General features: G+C 46.2%; 1 protein-coding gene across 3 annotated transcripts in view; it reads right to left on the reverse strand.

Annotated features, from left to right (window-relative positions):
• Positions 1 to 21,479, reverse strand: part of CACNA2D3 (calcium voltage-gated channel auxiliary subunit alpha2delta 3) — a 1,120,348-nt gene that overhangs the window by 888,666 nt on the left and 210,203 nt on the right. The gene's annotated exons all lie outside the window — the stretch shown is intronic.

Consider the following 21,479-nt stretch of genomic DNA (forward strand, 5'->3'; position numbering starts at 1 on the left):
CACTGCAGGTCCTACCTTAACGATATGGAAAAGACTACGCATTAGACAGGACATATCCGCTCCCGTTTCCCCATTAACTCCAATATTAGATAATCCGTCCTTTGTTCCTGGTACTTCTGGTGAGACAGTACTACGGTGGAGGAAAGCAGGTATTACCAGGCTTGGCCACTTAGTTCATAGAGGGTTGTATAGATCTTTTGAAGATCTATGTACGACAGCTGGTGCCTTAAAACGAGATTACTGGTTTTACTTTCAAGTACGCCATTTTGCATCCACTGTGGGAGGGATATCTCAACTTTTCAAGGATTTAACTATGTTTGAAGCTATGTGTTCCCATTCTTCGGACCGAGGGCTGAATTCAGAGCTGCTCGCTCTGACACAGCGCTCGCTCTGAATCAGGGCTGGGCTTTTTTTTTTTAGAACGGCCTCCTGGCCACTCGCATAGCTGTGGGTGACCACCCACAGCTACAGCGAACAGCCATAATGATGGTCGACCATCGCGACCATCGGGCTTGCGACGAGACCCTTGTGGTAGGGTCTCGTGGCCGCAAGCCCCAGAGAGCTTTCGGCTCTAACAGAGCCGGAAGCTCTCCACTGACATCACTTGTGATGTCAGTGGGGCTGCCCCCAAATGACATGCGTTCTCATGGGAACGCCTCCGTTTGGGCAGCCACCCCCCCGGCCCGCCCACCAACATTGTCACTCAACATTGACAGCTCGCCCCCTTTGTTGCGAGACCCGGAGCGACGGAGTCCCCGTCGCTAGCCGGATCACGCGCATGCGCACGACGGAGCCGGGTCCGTCATGCGCATGCGCTGTGGGCAACCATCGACTCGGTTGCGAGTGCTCAGCGCTTGCAACCAGGTCTGAATCAGGCCCCCTATTTATATTATTTCAGGTATATACAAAATTGTTATTAATGGTCAATTTACTACAATCCCGTCATTTTGCGATGCCTGGAATAAAGATTTGGCGCACCGAGGCATGCAGATAAATTGGGAAAAGACCTTGCAGATCTCATCAATGTGCTCTTCCGGTACAGAAGTTTTAGAGACCCAATACAAGCTTTTGACACGATGGTACAGGTGCCCGGTATTACTTCATAGATTCTTCCCTTCTGTTTCCCCATTATGTTGGAGATGTGGTTTAGCAGAAGGCACTCTGGTACACATATGGGGATTGCACTCTTATATTACATTTTTGGTCTAAATTAATCACATTAGCATTTGAAATTTTAGGTTACCAGGTAACAGCAGGTACGTTGCTTTCGTATACAAATACTCCTATTGCTAGTTATAAGAGATCACTCATTAAGCATATGCATAATGCCGCAAGAGCGATAGTCCCGGTTCGCTGGAGATCAACTACAACCCCTACTTTGTGGGATTGGTGCCAGAGAATGGACTTTTATATGAACACGGAAGACATCTAATATACTACACTAGACAAATATTCAGACTTTACCAAAACTTGGTTTGATTGGATGGAATTTAAATCATCTAATTGTTATAAAACCTTACTCCTTCAAGGAGCAGATATAAACCCACCTTAATGGGCTGTATATTGTTATATTGATAATATATATATACTGTAGTCAACTATCCTATCTCCTGTAATTTCCTGTGAGCATAAAACTTCCCCCTTGTCCCCCCACCCCCCCCCCTTTTTATCCGTGTCTCCCTCTTCTGTTTCGTTTTGTATTAGTTGAGTTACTTTCTTTGTTTTATTGTAGTACCATAATACAGATGGTAATATAAGATCTCAATTCAAATTTATCAATGCATTATGGTAATGAGATCGGACTAATAAAATACAATAAAAGAAATGGCAAGTTGATCATGTCCGAATGGTTCTGATCAAAATTATCAAAAGAATTAACTTTTAACTTTGAGTAGATCTATTACTATTACTGAAGAGGTTACTCGCTGATGCAGCGGAGGAAGCAGGAAGAAATGGCTCTTCTCTGCTTTTTTTATCCTCAGTGAGATTGTTTTACGACATCTCAGATTGAGAAAGGGAACAGTAAGCTTAGTTTACCATTGCTTTATGAATTGCAGTCAGATCACCTACCCCATTCTTGTGTATGGGAAAGCGAAGTTTGCTGAAAATAGGAATACTGAAATTTCTCTGCGGTAACCCTGTACATGACTAGCCCAAAGCTGTGAAAAGCTCTTTTTTCACAACTCAAGAATGAAAAAGGAATTTTCACTGTTTTATGAATAGACCCCTATATCTCCATATCATCCCTTTAATTCGGGACACATATTAATTACACAAACTCTGTGGCTGGCGGACTTCAAGTATCCACTTCACCTGGTTTTAATCAGTCACGGATCCTGTGTAATTCACAAACCTATCTATCTATCTATCTATCTATCTATCTATCTATCTATCTATCTATCTATCTATCTATCTATCCTTATCAATCTGGTACTCAGGAAAATAATATTCTTATGCTAAATAGAGCCAAATTAATTACTGATTGAGATACATGCATGCTTGCAGCGTCTAATGTGTGTAATATAATTGGTGCCTTCAAAATTAATTATTTTTAATTAAAGCGGCCCAAATGAACATAAAAGCAATATTCATTTTGTTATTTAATTTATGAACAACATAGGCTTCTAAATATATTTAATAAATATTATATTGCCCACTTAATTAAAAAAAATATTATTAATTTGTCCCCCCTAAATAAATTAAATTACTGTATCCCATAAATTTACTTATTTAAGTGTTAACTAATAACAAATAAATTAAATACATGTTTAATGTGTCCCTTTATTATGTTTTGTCTAGACAGATTACTTAAGCCTCATGCAATGTCACCTGCTGGTTTGTTCAATGTGCTCGCCTTGGGATGGTGGGTTGTGGCAAGTCATATTAGCTAATTACTTTTTTTTTTTGAAGATTTTGCTTAAATATATCTGGTAAATTGTAACTCGCCAAACAAATCACTGAAAACTTATGTGAGCAGATCACAGTTTATTACATTTCCTCCATGGGGTTGTTAATCTTTTCCTTAGAGTTCTGAGTCAAATTGTTTTTTACTGAGTGTTATGCGATTGCCATGGCAACCACAGTTACATGACATAAGATGCATGGGCAAAGAGGCTTTAAAAAATTAATGGCATAAAACCCTGCACCCCCTCTATTATACCTCAGCAACTATTACCCCAGATTACACTATTCTGGGAAATACAGTCACATTTTTCCAATAAAGAGGCATATTTTATTTTTGTTTTTGCAGTAGTATCCATATAAAAATGTTTAAAAATAAGTCAATGATTATTATTAATATCTTTTATTTATTAAGTATCAGAAAATTTGGTAGCTCTGTACATAGAGATTATACAAATAAATTGCATTCAACATGAAGCAGAAGGTACAGATGTCTGTCAAGTATTGCACCTTCTAAAATTGCATATAAAACAGTTTAATATTTTCCCTCTGATGTTTAGAGCAGCCCTAAATGACTATTCCACCTGCACCATGAAGTTATTTTGGATCATGTGCATCACCAACTCCTCCACACTACATAATTAATAGCACCTTGGCGGCATTAATTTGTCAATATGTCTATTTTTTTATATATTGATTATCTGATTACAAACAGGTCATTGGCGTTATCTTATGTGCATAGGAATAAACAAAGGTATGCCTATAATATAAGTGTATATGTTTCTTAGCAGAAAAGCAAAGTCAGCTATATGAAGCTCTATCTTTATCGCACAACATATGGCCGATCATTACTAGCAGCACAGTGGTTGGTAAATTGCTGGAAACTGAAGGAAAGAATTACATTAAAAGCATGATTGAAATCACACCAACATGAGCAAATGAATATTTTTGCATCATGATGAAGACAAGACTAGAGAGGCACTGAGCCCTGTTTTGGGCACTGATCCTGCAGACATTTTATTTCAGATTTTCAATGCATTCTTTTGCATTAACCACTTCAATGTTTCCAAAATTCTCTCAGAAATTGTTTTTTTTAATGATTATATTGGGTCAAGAACATCTATTTAAAAGTTATCCAACACGATTTTATAAAAAATATAAATAAAATTTGAAACACATATCATTAACATCGATTTTTATTACACTGGTTATTGATATATCGGACCATCGATGTTCGGAACATCACTGGGGAAGCATTGCTCAGAGGCAGCTCCTCTGAGCAATAGTTCCCCAATGATACTCTATGAGGTGGTAGCCACGGAATACCGTGAGGTGTTCAACACAGTAGGCACAAATGTCAAAGGCACAGCTGAGTACACAAAGGCCCTCATTCAGACCCGCTCTCAAGCGCTATGCGTTCGCAAGCGGGTCGATGGTGGGGAACTGCGCACTCGTTCCGGGGCTCGCTACAAACGGGGCGGCTGTCGATGTTAATCGACAGCTCGGCCCGTTTTGTAGGCGGGGAGGGGGGTGGCTGGACAAACAGAGGCGTTCCTGAAGGAATGCCTGCCATTTGAGGGCGGCCCTACTGACATCACTCGTGATGTCAGTAGTGAGCTTCCTGCTCTATTAGAGCAGGAAGCTCACTGGGGCTTGCGGCAGATGAGACCCTACCACAAGGGTCTCGTCACAAGCCCGTTGGTCGCGACCATCGTGACCATCAACTGGCTGCTCGCAAAAGCTGTGGGCAGCCAGGAGGCCGGCTAAAAAAAAAAGCGTCCGCCCTCATTCAGAGCGAGCAGCTCTGAATGAGGTCCGAAGTGTGGGATTTTGGTAGCGTGCCACAAGGTACATGGATGTGTTGGAACTGTTTGTACAGTGCAAGGTAAACAGAGGTGTTGGTACTAGTTGAGCAGTGCATCGGGTACAACAAGGTACATGGATATGTTGGAACTATTTGTACAGTGCATAGCGTGCAATAAGGTACACAGAGGTGTTGGTACTAGTTGAGCAGTGCATTGGGTACAACAAGGTACATGGATATGTTGGCATGGTTTGCACATTGTGTATCATGCAATAAAGCACACAGAGGTGTTGGCACTGTTTGAACAGCATTCCCGGGCGTAAGGAGGGCGGTTCAACCGAAGAGTGCGTACTGCGGAAGCAGCTGTCAAATAGCTGACAGCCTGCCGAGTCCTTCCTGCTGTGAGACTGGTCAGAGGAGCTTGTGCTGAGCCCTGATTGGTGGAGCTCGGCACATGCTCATCTGACCCCAACAAAGGGCGGGGCTACAGCAGCATGTCGACTTCAGGTTTATATTTACTGAAGGGAATCTATCCTGTAACATGGAGGAAGAAGCTACCGAGTCCAGATAAAGGTGAGAGAGGTACCCCAGTTATGTCTGTCTGGTTATGTCTATGACCCTCCCTGCCTGTATGTATGTGTCTATGTGTGACCCTCCTTGCCCGTATGTGTGACACTGCCTGTATGCATACCTCCCAACATTGTTGAATCTGGAAGAGGGACATAACGCGCGCCTTCGGCGTGTGCCACCGGAAAGGGGGGTACCATTGAGGAGGCGTGCCTTAGCGCATATGGGCGTGACCTCGCCGTGCATCCCCGTTTCATCACTCTGGGTGCATGCCCAGCAGTCCTGGAGATGCTGGGCTGCCCCCAGAGACTTAGCCTGCACAGCAAAGATACTCACCCCTGCTCTGCTATGCAGCGCAGCGGTGTGTGCTCTCTCCAACTCCCCCCCCCCACACCGACGGACACTGCGGCCCGTGGGAGGGACGGCGGGACAGTCCCTAAAAAACAGGACAGTTGGGAGGTATGTGCATGTGTGTCAGTGGCGTAACTAGGGGGGGTTGTGTAGGGTGTGTGCCTTGGGCGCCATCAAACCGGTGGCACGAGGGGCCCTGCCAGCTATTGTCCAGGACACTCATTTCAAGTCAGTGTAGTGCAGACTGCACAGAGTGTGGTCCGTACTACACAGTAACAAACATCGGCGCCGGGTAGTACACCCGGCGGCGGTGTGTTTGTTTTGGCAGCCAATGAGAGTCAGGCAGACTCGCATTGGCTGCTGCACCCACTGCCGGAGCCAGGCTGGAGCTCACTCATGAGCTCTGCCTTCAGGCTTCAGCAGTAAGTGATGAAAGAGACGTCATGATATCTCTCCCATAGTGTAGAGTGGGCCAGGAGGACGGAGGAGCGGACAGCGGTGGGTGCAGGAGCAGGGATTCAGGTAAGTGTTTATTTTTTTTGTGTGTGTCTTTGTCCTATATATGTAAGAAGCACTGGCACTGCATAGGGGGGGCACTACTGGGGGCACTGCATAGGGGGCACTACTACTGGGGACACTATATATACGGGGCAATATTTGGGGCACTGCATAGGGGGCACTACATAGGGTGGACTACTACTGGCACTGCATAGGGGGGACCACTACTGGGGGCACTGCATAGGGGGGACTACTACTGGGGGCACTATACAAGGGGCACTACTGGAGGCACTGCATAGGGGGGACCACTACTAGGGGCACTACATAGGGGGGACTACTACTGGGGGCACTATATAATTGGTACTACTGGGAGCACTGCCTACAGGGGACTACTACTGGGGCACTACTGGGGGCACTGCATAGAAGGACTACTACTGGGGGCATTATATAAGGGGACTACTGTGGGCACTGCATAGGGGGATTACTACTGGGGGCACTATATAAGAGGCACTACTGGGGGCACTGCATAGGGGGACCACTACTGGGAGCACTGCACAGAGGGGGCACTACTGTGGGCACTATATGAGGGGCACTGCATAGGGGGGACTACTACTGGGGGCACTACTGGGAGCACTGCATAGGGGGGACTACTGGTGGGGGCACTGCATAGTGGGGCTACTACTGGGGGGCACTATATAAGGAGCACTACTGGGGGCATTGCATAGGGGGGACTACTACTGGGGGCACTATATAAGGGGCACTACTGGGGGCACTGCATAAGGGGCACTACTACAGGGGACATTGCATATGGGGCTATACTACAGTGGGCATTGCAAGAGGGCAACTACTACTGGGGCATTAAGGTGCATATGGAATGGAAAGGAATGTTCCCAGAGTGACGAGAAATGGTGGTGTCATGGTGCCACGCCCCCATTTTCCAGTGGCCACGCCATTGTTGCATATGACAATGCCCACTTTTTGGACGCGCGTACATACTTGGGGGGGCTCCATTTTTTAACTTGCCCTGGGCTCCAAATACCCTAGTTACGCCACTGATGTGCGTATATATATATATATATATATATGTGTGTGTGTGTGTGTGTGTGTGTGTGACCCTCCCTGCCTGTATGTGTGTATATGTATGTATGTGTGACCCTGCCTGTATGTGTGACCCTGTCTGTGTGTATGTATGTATGACCCTGCCTGTATGTGTGTATATATAAAATATGTATGTATCTATGTGTGACCCTGCCTGTATATGTGTAGATATGTATGTGTGACCCTGCCTGTATGTATGTATGTGTGACCCTGCCTGTATGTGTCTAGATATGTATGTGTGTCCCTACATGTATGTGTATATATGCATGTAAGTGTGACCCTGCCTGTATGTATGTAGATATGTATGTGTGTGTCCCTACCTGTATGTGTGTATATATCTATGTGTGTCCCTGCCTGTATGTGTATATATGTAAGTATGTGTGACCTTGCCTGTATGTGTGTAGATATGTATGTGTGCCCCTGCCTGTATGTGTATATATGTATGTATGTGTGACCCTGCCTGTATGTGTGTAGATATGTATGTGTGTCCCTGCCTGTATGTGTATATATGTATGTATGTGTGACCCTGCCTGTATGTGTGTAGATATGTATGTGTGTTCCTGCCAGTATGTGTATATGTATGTATTTCTGACCCTACCTGTATGGATGTGTTCCTATGTTCCTATGTATGTATATTCGACCCTGCCTGCATTAGCGGTTATATTATATAGCTGCTGTGTGTATATATATATATATACAGGGCCGGACTGGCCATCGGGCAATTCTGGCAAATGCCAGAAGGGCCGATGGCCAGATGGGCCGGTCTTGAAGTCTGCAGGACCGCCCAGGCAGCACTGCCTCCCGGGCGGTATTGCATTAAGCTGAGTCAGACGGCAGCGTCGTGACGCGGCCGCGTAGTGACGTCATGACGCGGCCGCGTAGTGACTTCATTCCGCAGCAGCCGGGCATTGCGGTGGCGGGGGATTTCTCAGGAAGGCCGGAGTCCAGGCACCTCCTCTGACCTGGCATGCAGGGCTGCCCAGCAGCAATGGATTTAGCGCCGCTAGTCCAGACCGGGAGGAGGCAGAGGAAGCCTTCCTACAAGCTCCGCCTCCCATGCCTTCAGAGCAAGTGGACATCGGGCCAGGTACGAGCACCAGATGACAATGTGAGCGCGCTCTGCAGTGGAGGAACTAAACAGCAGTTTATGAAAGAGGACGCAGTTGATTTGTGGCAAGTAACTAGTGGAGTGGTGCTATGGCAGGCTGACAGGCATTTTCTCACAACATAGAGGATGAGAGGGGAGAAAAGTAATTGACAGAGGGGGCATACAGGACATGTGCTTTGAATGAGAGCTGGGGGGGGCAGGCACAGGGCATGTGGTGGAAGTGACAAAGTGGACACACAAGGCAGGTGACAGGGGGCTGGAGGGGACACACGGGACATTTGGTTAGAGTGACAGAGAGCAGGGGGGATACAGGGCATGTTGCTGGAGTGACAGAGGGGACTGGAGGGGACCCAAAAGGCAGGTGGCTGGAGTGGCAGAGGGGGTTGGAGGGGGCTCTAGGGGCATGTGATTGAAGTTACAGAGGGGCTGGAGGGGACACACAGGGCATGTGGCTGAACTGGAGTGGCAAACGGGGCTGGAGGGGGCACGAGGCATGTGGCTGAACTGGAGTGGCAAGGGGGGCTGGAGGGGGCAGGAGGCATGTGGTTGAACTGGAGTGGCAAAGGGGGCTGGAGGGGGCACGAGGCATGTGGCTAAAGTGACAGAGGGGCCGGAGGGGACACACAGGGCATGTGGCTGAACTGGAGTGGCAAAAGGGGCTGGAGGGGGCACTGGGCATGTGGCTAAAGTGACAGTGTGCTGGCATGGAGACACAGGGCATGTGGCTAGAGTGACAGAGGGGTCTGGTGGGGACACATAGGGCATGTGGCTAGAGTGACAGAGGGCTGGAGAGGAGACATGAGGCAAGTGGCTGGAGTGACGTAGGGGACATGGGACATGTGACTGGAAAGACATAGGGAGCTGGAGTAACACAGGAAGGAAGGAGGCTCTGTTGTATGATGATGACATGAATACCGACTGAAGACACTGTCCAAGCAGGATAATTTCTTCAGAGGTCACCTAATGCAGAGAAATCACCATACAGGTAAGGTGTATTTTTATTTAGTACACACAAGAAAACATTATACATTTTTTTTTAAACTATGGCTTTGAGCACTAGCATTAGAAAGGCTGGTAAGTGATAGTCTGGGGAGACTGCAGACTGGCAGGGTTAGTATAGAGAGAAGGTATTCATTTAATTATCAATTCCCTTCACACACAAAAATGGGGGTTATTTTTTATTATTTACAGTAGAGGGGACTGTGATATCTGATGAGGAATAAAAGAGCTCTCAGCACACACTGTTATGTGGGATTATCATACAAGTATTTTGGACCTATCATTTGCTGTGTCACTAGCTATTGCAAAGGTTTTTCACCCGCTCTATCCCTCCACTCATATCTCTCTCTCCGCCTCTCTCTCTGTCCCCCTAATCTCTCTTTCGATCTCCCCATTTCTCTTTCACATCTCTCTCTCTCTCTCTCAAAACTTGTTACGTATGATAAATGGTGCTCCAGCCAATCAGCTCCCACCTAATTTTTCACACAGATGACAGTTGGGAGCTGATTAGCTGGAGGACCATAATCATACTCGTTGTGAATGATAAAACCCATTGATAAATAAGACCCACAATGTGTGTGTGGTAGGTCTTGTGACTGTTGTGCTGGAGTCTGACATTTTCTCAGTCTAGAAGTTATTCAGTGCTCAAATCCTCTGGAGGCGCTTTGTTTTATGTGTGCCATGGCATAATATCATTATCATATAATGCCCAGGCTGGGTCTGTCCCCATTGGTCATGCCTAGATGCTCATTCACCCATTCAGATCAGACTGGATAAGAAATTAGTCTTGATCTGTGTCCCACGGGCTCATCTGACATAGGATGAATAATGGGGCCTAGTCCTACTGCAATATATTTTATAATGATGCACTCTAAGGAATGACACATCCAAACACAATGTGGATGGTGGGCTTCTGTTTATTATGACATGTTTCTATAGATTACTTGGATAATAGGTCGGTATCTTTAAAATTTTAAATATCTCAGATTTCAGCAGGTAGACATAATTTAAATAATGATGAAAACTTTTTTTGTTTTAGACCTGTAGGCTTGTAATGCATTGCTTTACCCTGAGTGAGCAGGAAGCACTTCCTTCTGTGTGGCTAGCACAAAATGAGCCAGAGGCAATTGTTGTGGCATAAACTTGAACGTCAGTACTACTGGTTGCAGTGTTCTCCCCAGAAATTTTTTCCAGCCGGGTGGCATCAAGAAGTAGCTGGGTGGGGCCTTCGCAATAATAAAATGTCGTCTGATTATGAAAAACTGCAAAGTCTGTAGAGTGTGGTCCTTTTTATACAGCTCCCAGATACTGTCCCCACTTGCAGGCTTCCAAAGTTCTGGGTGGTAGGCTGTTTCTTGCCGGGTGATGCATCCGCAAAAAACAGCCTGGGGAGAACACTAGGTTGGCATAATATGAATGAAGGAAGTACTTTTTGGCATATGAACTGGGACAGGCCGGATCTAGGGGTGTTCGACCAGTGCGGTCGAACAGGGGCGCCACCCATAGAGGGCGCACCCCTCCTCAACATCCCGATTTCAGCGGGACGGTACTGTGGGTCAAAGTGGCCCGCGGGTGGTCAAATCGGGAGGTTGCACATTGTGGGTTAACAAGGCAGCTCCGTCGTGCGCATGCGCGAGACCCGAATAACGACAGCCAAGCCGTCGTTATGGGTCTCGCACCAAAGGGGGCGTGCTGTCGATGGTGAGTGCTGTCGATGGTGAGTGACAGCACGCCCCCTTTGGTGGGCGTGCCGGGGGCGTGGCTGCCCAGACGGAGGCGTTCCCATGGGAACGCCTACTGTCTGGGGCCGGACCCACTGACATCACTAGTGATGTCAGTGGGAGTGCTTTTGGCTCTGATAGAGCCAAAAGCACTCCAGGGCTTGCGGCAGCGAGACTCTACCGCAGGGTCTTGTCGCAAGCCTGATGGTCGCGATGGTCTTGACCATCGCGACCATCATTTTGGCCGCTCGCTATAACTGTGGGTGGTCAGGAGGCCGCTCCAAAAAGGAGCAGGGACGGCCCTGATTCAGAGCGAGCACTCTGTCAGAGCGTCTGGCTCTGAATCAGGGCCTCAGTTAGGGCCCAGGACTCGGCCCAGTGTACTTATTTTCCACCATGAAAGTAACAGAGTACTTCGCTGGTATTTCTCTCTGGAAACACTGTAGATGGAAATGCAGGTATGGATGTGCTGCTGTCAAGGAAACTAAACACCGGAGTTTAAACAACGCTGAAAGAAAACTATACTGGAGAGTAAAGCTCTGGAGTGGGAGCACCTATGTAGAACACAATTCTTACTCAGGCACTGGAGGAGTGCATTGAGTAGGTTCTTATAGTGGTTGCTTGATGGATTGGGTACGGGATGCAAGTGCTGGGGATCCCGGTAGTCACAATCCTGACGCCGGCATCCTGACCAGGTTATAATGCAGACGCCTCCAGGTAAGTATACCTAACCTAACCCCTAACCGTAACTCTCCCTCCCCGGTGCCTAAACCTAATCTCCCCCCTAGTGCCTAAACCTAACCCTCCCTCCCCGCATCCTAAACCTAACCCTCCCCCCTTAGATCCTAACCCTAACCACCCCCCTAGTGCATAACCCCAGTACTTATTTCTGGAATTCCAGCAGTAGGGATTCTGATAAGTGTTGGGATTCTGGCGTCGGCATCCCGACCGCATCCCCTGCCTGATATGTGATTCGCTGCATGAGTCATCGGTGCTGGTGGCTAATGCCATGGTAACGCCGGAGAGAGGTGTTAATGTCATCTGTAGCCTGATCTGCAGATATATCTGCAGATGATGGTTGTTCAAACACACTGAACAACCATCATCTGTCATCTGGCAGCGGGTCCTGCTGGCTGGGGGTTGCATCGCCCAATCCCCCCCCCCCCTGCGGCCTCTGGTGCAAGTGTACAGTCAGTTGTCTGACCTCCCGTACACATGGCACGATGGCCCAATATATCTGCACTGCACTGCCCAATATATCTGCACTGCACAGCCGATAGCAGATATATCTGCACTGCAGATATATCTGCTATCGGCTGTGCAGCACAGCCGACGCGATATGTCTGTGACCGACGTCGTTCACAGATATATTGCTGGTACACACTGGCCGACGGGCACCAGATATATTGGCCCATCAATTGATCGCCCAATATATCTGCCAGTGTGCACCCAGCTTTAGAGGCAAGTCAGTGGTACACACAAACGTAAAAAAAATGAAAAGGAAGTCCCTTAGTGCAATAACAGGAACAACACCTGTGACTCAGTCCATATAAAAAGTGAAGTGGCCATGTACTAAAAAATAAATATAACAGAATGAGGAACTCCACCAACCCATGGTAACTTTCACAGATACCTCTTTATTTCAAATTATTGAAAATAAAAATAAAAATATACAACATAGCATAATCCAGTTTGGCAATATTATACAAATTGTGCCAGCCAACATAGGAACAATATAATAATAAACTTAGGGCCTGATTCAGCAGTGCACACTAGTGCACTACTGATCACAGATTCCCGATGGTCTGACCCATTCTGTGCATGTGCAGAACGAGTCTGCGATCCTGTACGCAGACTGGCAGCAGACTCATTGATTGACAGTCTGCTGCCATTTTTGGGCAGGGAAGGGGCAACAATGGCCTCCGTGTTGCTGCCGTTGCGGGAGAGGGAAGAGGCCAGGATCTCTGTTGGCTGACGGAGATTTCCTGGCCTCCTTCTCTCATCTACAGCGGATAGCTTGCATGACCCCATGGGGTCACTTAGCCGGCCGATGTTCCTGCAGATTATCCGATGCTGCGTTCTACAACGTGACTCAGATAAGTAATGCATGAAGGCGGCGTGATGCCTCCTGCTCCATCACCATAATTGCAAGGACAGAATTGCAAAGCTGCTTGCGTGCAATTCCTTCCTAAGCTGAATCGGACTCATTGACTTCCGAACCTGTGACATCATCAAAGACAACTTTTCTTTTGCTGAAAAATGCTCCAGGTTGCTATGGGTTGAACACATCCTCATTTAATATCTTTTTCTGAGACACTGCAGAGTTGGATATCAAGCTAAAGGAAGCATAAGATGCTACTTTGCAGCACTGAGACCGTACGGTTGCCGTGATACGCAGAAACAAATTGTTCTTTTAAAACAAGAATGCAGGTCGTACATGGAGTGGAACAATTCATTTCGCGGTTGTCATCACCACCTCAATAGAAAGTTGATTTGAATGAGATATTGGTGGCACACTGAGCATGCAGTCTGGGGCCATGTGACCTGACACATTGCGATGATGGGTTCCATTGTAAAACAATCAATCAATAAGAGTAATTATGATATTGATCAAAATGGATGCCCGTTTGGAATCAGAATCCATCCTAAGAAGTCATAAAGAGCAGTGAAGTCTAATGAACTATTCTATCGCCCGCGTTTACCGCATGTGAAACAGCTAATTACCCATTGACTCCAGGGTTCTGCTTCAATGCTCTGCACTAGAGTTATTGACATGGAGAGCAGGCTGGCTGCATAAATGAGAAGATAGGACCCTGTGCAAGGTTATTTTTTTTAATACATTATCTGCATCAGCAAAATTCTCAGGAAACTTAAATCATGCCCCCACATTTTGCTAATCAGAGAATGTAATTATGTTCTGTATTACATTGCTTCTGGGTGATAAGATGCATGCCTGGTGCAGACAGCTCATTTTACAGTGGCTGCTCTTACAGTATTTTGTGACAGAGAACGATGCATTATGGTTAATGCGGTAAACAATGAAAAAGAATTAAGGCATTAGTGTGAAATGTGCGAGCGAAATGTCACCCAGCCGACTGCAACTTCTGCTGAGGTAGCTCGCCTTTCTCACATCAAAGTCTGAATGTTATGTTCTGGGTTGTTTGTGGACCCGGGGTGGTAGCAGGAGCGATCACAGGAGCGATCACAGGAGCAGATTTAAAGGTAAATGTGGAACTTTTAATGATTGGCTTAACAGACATGGGAATGGCAAGAAATAGTCCAGGTATAGCACTATAGTGCACTTAATAACTATAGTGGAGTAAATGGGAGAATGTCCAGAAAGTGACAGGCAGGAACAGTCCAGTATGCAGGTATGGTGAGCTGTAACAAAATGCAGGTAGAGGTAACGAAGTCCAGCTGGGTGTAAATGGAGGTAAGGTGCAGGGAAACAGCAGGTTCAGGTTCTCAGGCAGGGGAAAAGGTAAATGGAGGGTGCAGGGTAAGACTAGCCGACACAGGTGCTCAGGCAATAGGAAAGGAAATTGGAGGAGGCAGGGGAATCCAGCAGGGTTGGAGCAGGTCAGGTGAAGCAGGCTTAGGCAATGAAACCAGGTGAAAGCACAGGAACTCACTCTCTCAGCTCTCACTGAGAAACACGTTGCACTGGCAATGCAAGGGAGCTCTGAACTCCCTTAAATCCCCAGTGCTCAGCCGTGACTGGTCAGAGAGGAGCATGTGACACAACAGGATAGGGCAACTAGGTCACCTGACCGGAGACAAGATGGTGGCGCCCATGCCAGAACGGAACAGAAGCACCACCAGGCCTAACCAGACCAGAGTGACAGTATGCCCACACGGAACCACACACAGCCAATGCTCCCCGCCAGGCACCAGTGCCACCGCCAGACGCCCCTCGCCATAGTGTCCTCACAGTTATTACCCGTCGACTACCATGCCGAGAAACCCTAGTCGTGACACTGAACTATATAATGTAACGTACAATGCATGGGTGGCCCTCACAGGCGTTTACAGTACACTATTGGCCTGATTCAGAGATTAACTTAAGTCAGGCCCATTAGCGGCAAGCTTTAAACTGTATGCCTTTAAAAAGATCTGTCGAAGCTGGATTATTGGCTGAGACAAGATCAGTTTAAAATTGAATCGCAGCAACACCATCTTGTGACTGGCCGCAAGACACCATCTTGGAAATGAGATCGCAAGATGACATTTTGCGAATGGCCGCCTAAGTGCCATTTTAGATAAACTCACACTTTAGTACATATGGCAATATTACTATTAGCATCATGCAAATGCATCTGTGACCATCGCCGTAAGTTACGGCGATTCACCAAAAGCCCATTTCATGACTTTACGTAGTTTGGGTGCTCTGGATAAAGGGTTTATTATTATAATTCCCCTAAAGGATATATTTCAGAAATGGCTTTACAGTATGTCAAAATTGGATTGCATTAGCTAAACAGAGCAAATGGCCACGTGACAACTAGCCTGTGTAGACAAGCTTCATGGATATAACGTCTGCTCTCACTCCAGGTGGACCTGCTCGAATACACACCTTACATTAGCAGGCTTCCTGCAATAAAATACCTTCAAAGCCAAGAGTGTTATCTTAGGTTTTGGGTCTTGTAGCTGTGCTAATTTGCATTTACACAAGAGCCTGGGAGAACAAAGGACTTTACTTTTGAGCCTGGGAAGGGTGGGGGCTGCTGAGTAGGGGGCGTGTGGAACTATAAGGCTCAGCATTCCACACTGCTAGGTGTTCACTTAGTTTAAGTGAGATTTAAGTGCACATTTCTCATACACACATTAATACGCACAATTGCGCTGGTAACTAATCGCATATTAGCGAATGCATAAGATCCTATATGAAAACGCTGTTCATTAGCTTTATGCGCACGCATCTGCTCCAAGTTAACTAGTGTCTTTATATCAAACCCCGCATACTCACACATTACATATCCACATACAAGGTTCCATAAGCTTTAAGGGATAAGATTTAAGTTCGTTCATTTAGTATAAATGCTGTGAAATAAAGATTATTTGGTAACTAAGGTTTTATACATTCTAAGTAAGCCGTGTTTGGTTTTGTACTGATGCGTACTCTTTCAACAAAATTCCGGTATTATTGGTGTGGAGATCGCATCATGCATTCTCAACTTATGGACCGCAGAGACTTCAAGCAACAAAATGTATATTATATGAGCAACTGTTAGGATGTTGCATGGGGTGGGAAACCAGAGACCCTCAGTTGTTGGAGGCTGGGTTGTGTCTATTTGAATCAGCCTGTTAAATGCTCTGTAACAGATGCATCCCCCTTGAGGACCAATGGCATCAGCAACAAACTTCTCTATTGTGTTGTCTATTTCTGGGGGGTATAAATATGTGTGCTCCAACACTGGGTCTTGGTCTTCTTGCTGAATGCTGACTGACGAGGGGTTTCTTGCTGATGCCTAACATCTGGACCAGAGAGCGCTGCGTATGTATAATTGTACTTGGGTCTGTATAATTCCTTTGCGCCGAATTGTGTATGGATCAATAGCGTGTAACTGACTGTACTTTTACTTGAATAATACTTTGTGCTTTGGAACCACACGTTCCAAGTCTGGAGTCTTTATTTACTGTATGACTGTGTACGCAAATTAACGTCATCCTTAGAGGTTTATAGGTAGGATATTAGAAGGTATAGGCAGGGGTATATAGAGGTTCTAATTCAGTATCGTTAGATCAAATAAAGAGTTTAGAGCCTGATTCACCAAGGAATGCAAGTGTGCGCACGCATGCACTCGGCTGCTGCGAATATATGCTAATCAATTAATACGCACGGCAACCGCAGCATAAGATGCAGATGCCTAGCATTACACAATGCAGCCCATTTCCCTTTACTCAAAGCCTGAGTAGTCCGCAAGACAGCGGAAACATCTGTAATATCGAGAAGCATCAGAACCATATGCACAAAAGAGGTTGACCTGATCTTGTGCAGGATTGTGGCCACTTCCTGCGTGCATTGAGTCGACTGGCTGCGTATGCCGCCACACTGCCTTAAGATGCACGCCCCTACAATGCCTTCCCTACGCTCTGGCACGCCTGTGTTCACTTGACCACCCCCCATCACCACCCACAAACGGCACTTCCTGTAAATCAATATCGGAAGGGTCTGCGTACACACTGTGTATAGTTTATGTACCCTTACCCGATTGCACTGGCTAGTTTGTGCATGCGCAGTGCGATGCATATGCATGCACATTGCGAAAACATTGGCCGAGTGCGTGCGCTCTCTCACTTGCGTTCCTTGCTGAATCAGGCCCTTAGTTCACTAAAGCTGGGTACACACTAGGATGATGTTGGGTCTATATGTCGTTTCCGGACGAATAGGAACGACATATAGTCCGGATCGTCCAGTGTGTACGAACTATCTGCGCGCTCCCATGGTCGCATTCGATAATGTTGATACAGCCAACCAGACGATATCGCATATGGCGTCATTGCAGGTAATGAAGGACAGAACGAGGGATCGTTCCGTTGTTTATTACATCGCTCAATGTGTATTTGCGGGACGAAATATTATCCGGGTACACATCGCTTTAGTTAAGCTAAGTTAAAAGTAGAAAGGTTTCTGTAGATTGTCCTTTTCCCTAAAGCCATAATGGCCATATATTTATTTATCTACTAATAGTTATTTATGTATGTATCGCACCCATATTCTGTAGCGCTTTACAGAGACTATTTCAGTCATTCACATCGGTCCCTGTTCCAGTGGAGCTTACAATCTATATTCCCTGTCACATAAGCACACACACATATACAATAGGGTTCATTGTTTTGTCAGAATCATATTAACATACACGTGTTCAGTGCTGTAACAGGGCAGCAGTAAGGGCCGTGCCGGTCCCACCCCCTAAACGTATGACATCATGACGTTGTGCTGAGGAGGCGGGGCCACTACAGCACTGTCCGTAGCGTCCTCAGTATGCTCCGGGTAGTTGTACAGGCTGCAGGGTGCTCGCCTCCGTGCAGAACTGCAGCAGCGATACTGGCTGCAAGGTGCCATTCGAGCTCACACACCCCTATTTATGGCCCTGAGTGTGTTTTTGGAAACATGGAGAGAACATACAAACTCCACAAAGTTAGGGCCTTGGTGGAGCATTACCACCAACTACACCAACCATGCTACAACAGCTTCTGAAAGAGAGGGTTCTCAGACATAATACAGCTACCTCTTGGCACTGCCCCATCTGGGACTGGGAGGCCTGTGACCAGGCTGCAATAGAAGCTATTAGTCTGCGCAGTCATACTCCCCCATCCCAACTATAATACAGCACGGATGGTGCTGGAACTATATCTGCCTCCAACTTTTTTTACTAGCGCTGAGTCCTGCCAAACTCCTTACCCTATAATTGCCACTGTCTAGTGCCGTTAGTAAAAACACACTTAGGAAATGGCCTTAGTGATATCATTCCCAGCTGCATTCCCGATAGTCTACATTATTATGAATACTGGCCCAGCCTACAAGATGGCTGCCTGCACATTCCAGAAAAAATACAGGTATAAAAATACCCTTGTAATACAAGTGTGCTACCCCCATAGTTATGGGGTTACCCCTTTAGCTAGTTAAGGGACCTAAATACCCTGCAGACCCCTGTCAGTTTTTTTTTTTTGTACTAAGTTAATACAGCACTATGGATCCTATAGAAAGATATAGTGAACTTTCACTGACCCTGCTTCCCCTGGACCATACTGAGCATGTGCAAACAGGGAGGTAGCAAATGCTCCTAGGTTTATGGTAAACATCTTCTGTGTCAATTGTTGTTTATTTATTGGCAATAATAAAATTGCATTGTACCGTTCTTTCTAACTGTCACTGTGTCTGCAAAATGGGAATATCAGGCTTGCCTCTCTGTCACGGTGTGTCCTACCTTAGCTACGGGGGAAGCATTCCGAACACACCTGAACCTGGTGCTAGTGGTGCAGCACTGTACAAACTTCCAGAGCATCACACAAGCAAGGGGCGTAGCTATAGCAGGTTCAGGGGCCTGGTCCACCCCCTGCAGCCAGTTACTTTGAAAGCAGGCAGGCGCTCACCTTCTGAGCCCCATGTCCGACTTTTAATTTCTGAGCAGTGTGCTGTCCCGGCCGGCTCCATGTGTCCTCACTGATGCTGGGAGGAAGCGTGCTGGGCCTGCTGGGACATCCCGGACCACGGCCACGCCCGCTCCCAGCATCAGTGAGGAGAGACGGAGTGGGCCAGGACGGCAGATGTGAGTTGACTTGCACACTGCTAAATAATGAAAAGCAGCCCACGGGGGTCATGAGGTGAGCGCCCGTCCTGCTCTGAGTGGTGCACAGTGCGCGGAGGGGAGAGGGGGAGAGTACAGGGGCCATGGAAATTTTGCTATGGGGCCCCCATAGGTCTAGTTACACCTGTGAATACAAGAGGCAAAATTTACTAAGCGGCTGGTTCTAAACCCCGGCGGTTTGGTGGCGGTTTTGCAGCGGTTTTGCTATCTACAGATTAACTAAGGCCAAAACCACCGTCAAAACAAATTTTAGAATAGAATAGCACAGGGCTGTCTTTTAGAAACTGCTGCCAAACTGCCGGGTTTAGTAAATTTTGCCCAAGGTCTTTAATGTTACTATCCATGGGACCATAGTAGCAAAGTTTCCTAGCAAGGTCCTTTTGTTCTTAATAAGGTCCTTTTGTTCTTAGTAAGGTCCTTTTGTTCTTAGTAAGGTCATTTTGTTCTTAGTTAGGTCCTTTTGTTCTTAGTTAGGTCCTATTTTCTTTAAAAATTTTACATTCTGCAAAATAGAAGTTGCAATGTTCTAAATGACACAACTTAATAGCACCAAAGTATGTCTACCTGTAAGAAGAGAAAATGAATTGCACAGTTATTTTTACAACGAATGTATGTATCATATAAGACAGAGGTTTCCAAACTCGGTCCTCAAGGCACCCTAACCATCCAGGTTTTAGAGATATCCATGCTTGACCACAGGTGACTTAATTAGTACCTCAGCCAATTTAATTTAACCACCTGTGCTTAACCGTGGACATCTCTAAAACTTGAACTGTTCGGGTGCCTTGGGGACCACGTTTGGGAACCTCTGATATAAGACATTATATGCTACAATGTAAGATGTAACACGTGTCAGATGCGTTTCCTCTGTGACATATCCTGTGACCTGTAACAGAAATACTGTCACACTATCATAGGCAGGCACTATGAGATAAGCCTGACATGCTCTAAAACATTCTAGGGGGGTGAGCAACCTGCTGGCTTTACAACTACCAGCACTCGGGGACTCAAGTGTATTTTTCCCCACTCAAATGAGCAGGGAAATTGCACTACTGTGAAATAAGCAGGGGGTGTCTCTCTCCATTTCATCAGAGCTGCAGAAAAAACAGCAGGGATTGCAATATATTTTCATAGCCTTCCGAGATAGCAGATAATATTTACCCTTCAGTTCCCAATGCCTGATATTTTAGCAGCATGAGGGTTCTACAATTATTTTAATATAGTATAAATTAATATAGGTCTCCAATCGGTTCCTTCGTAAAACAAAACAGAAACCTTTCGATTCTGATTAGCCCATATGGCCCTCCGTAATGATTAAACACTTCTTTTTAAGTTTGGGACAGTTTTTTTTCAATAGAAAAAGTTAAATAGTAAGGTCCTGATTTAGGATTGGAACAAAGTCCTATTGTGCTATGTAAAAATATGACTTACATAATATTTGTCACATTGCGAAATTTGCAGTTGTACTTGGGCCCCTCGCTCTTGGAGAAAGGAGTTTAGGGGCAATCACATGTAAGCTCAGTACAGGGATGGACACCCCTTTTACAAGGAGTATCTTTTTTCATCCAACAAGCCTGGAGCACGTTTTTCCAGTTGATCATGACGGTTTTGCATTTGCCTTATCTACAGAATGATTGAAAACGCAGTCACAGAAATGTTAAATGTATGCGATTTTATGTTTATTTCACCTTATGCTTAACTATATTATTATTATTATTTATTTATATGGCGCCACAAGTGTCCCGCAGCACCTTACACAGTAGATAAACAAATAGGTGACCAGTGACTTACAGTACAATACAATACAGGAGGAGGACATGGATAATATACATGCAGGGGCGGATTGGGATGGAAAATCAGCCCGGGAAATTTCTGAAAGCAGCCCTTATGGGCGCGGGTCTGTTGAGGGGGCGGGGTCTGTGGAGGAGGGCAGGATACTCCCTAATCTTAGGACCTGGAGGGGCTTTTGCAAGCCACTGAGGGGAGCAGGATCGGTAACAGAAATCTTGTTGAATGATGCACTCTTTTTGGGGACCCCCATCCCTCTGAACTAGGTACAGGCCAGTCAGTTTGGAAGTCTATTTTCTTACCTATATTGTGGTTTCTCTGCAACGGGGAAA

Source organism: Taudactylus pleione, unplaced genomic scaffold, assembly GCF_031769625.1.
Source record: "Taudactylus pleione unplaced genomic scaffold, aTauple2 ptg000217l, whole genome shotgun sequence".
Lineage (NCBI taxonomy): Eukaryota > Metazoa > Chordata > Amphibia > Anura > Myobatrachidae > Taudactylus > Taudactylus pleione.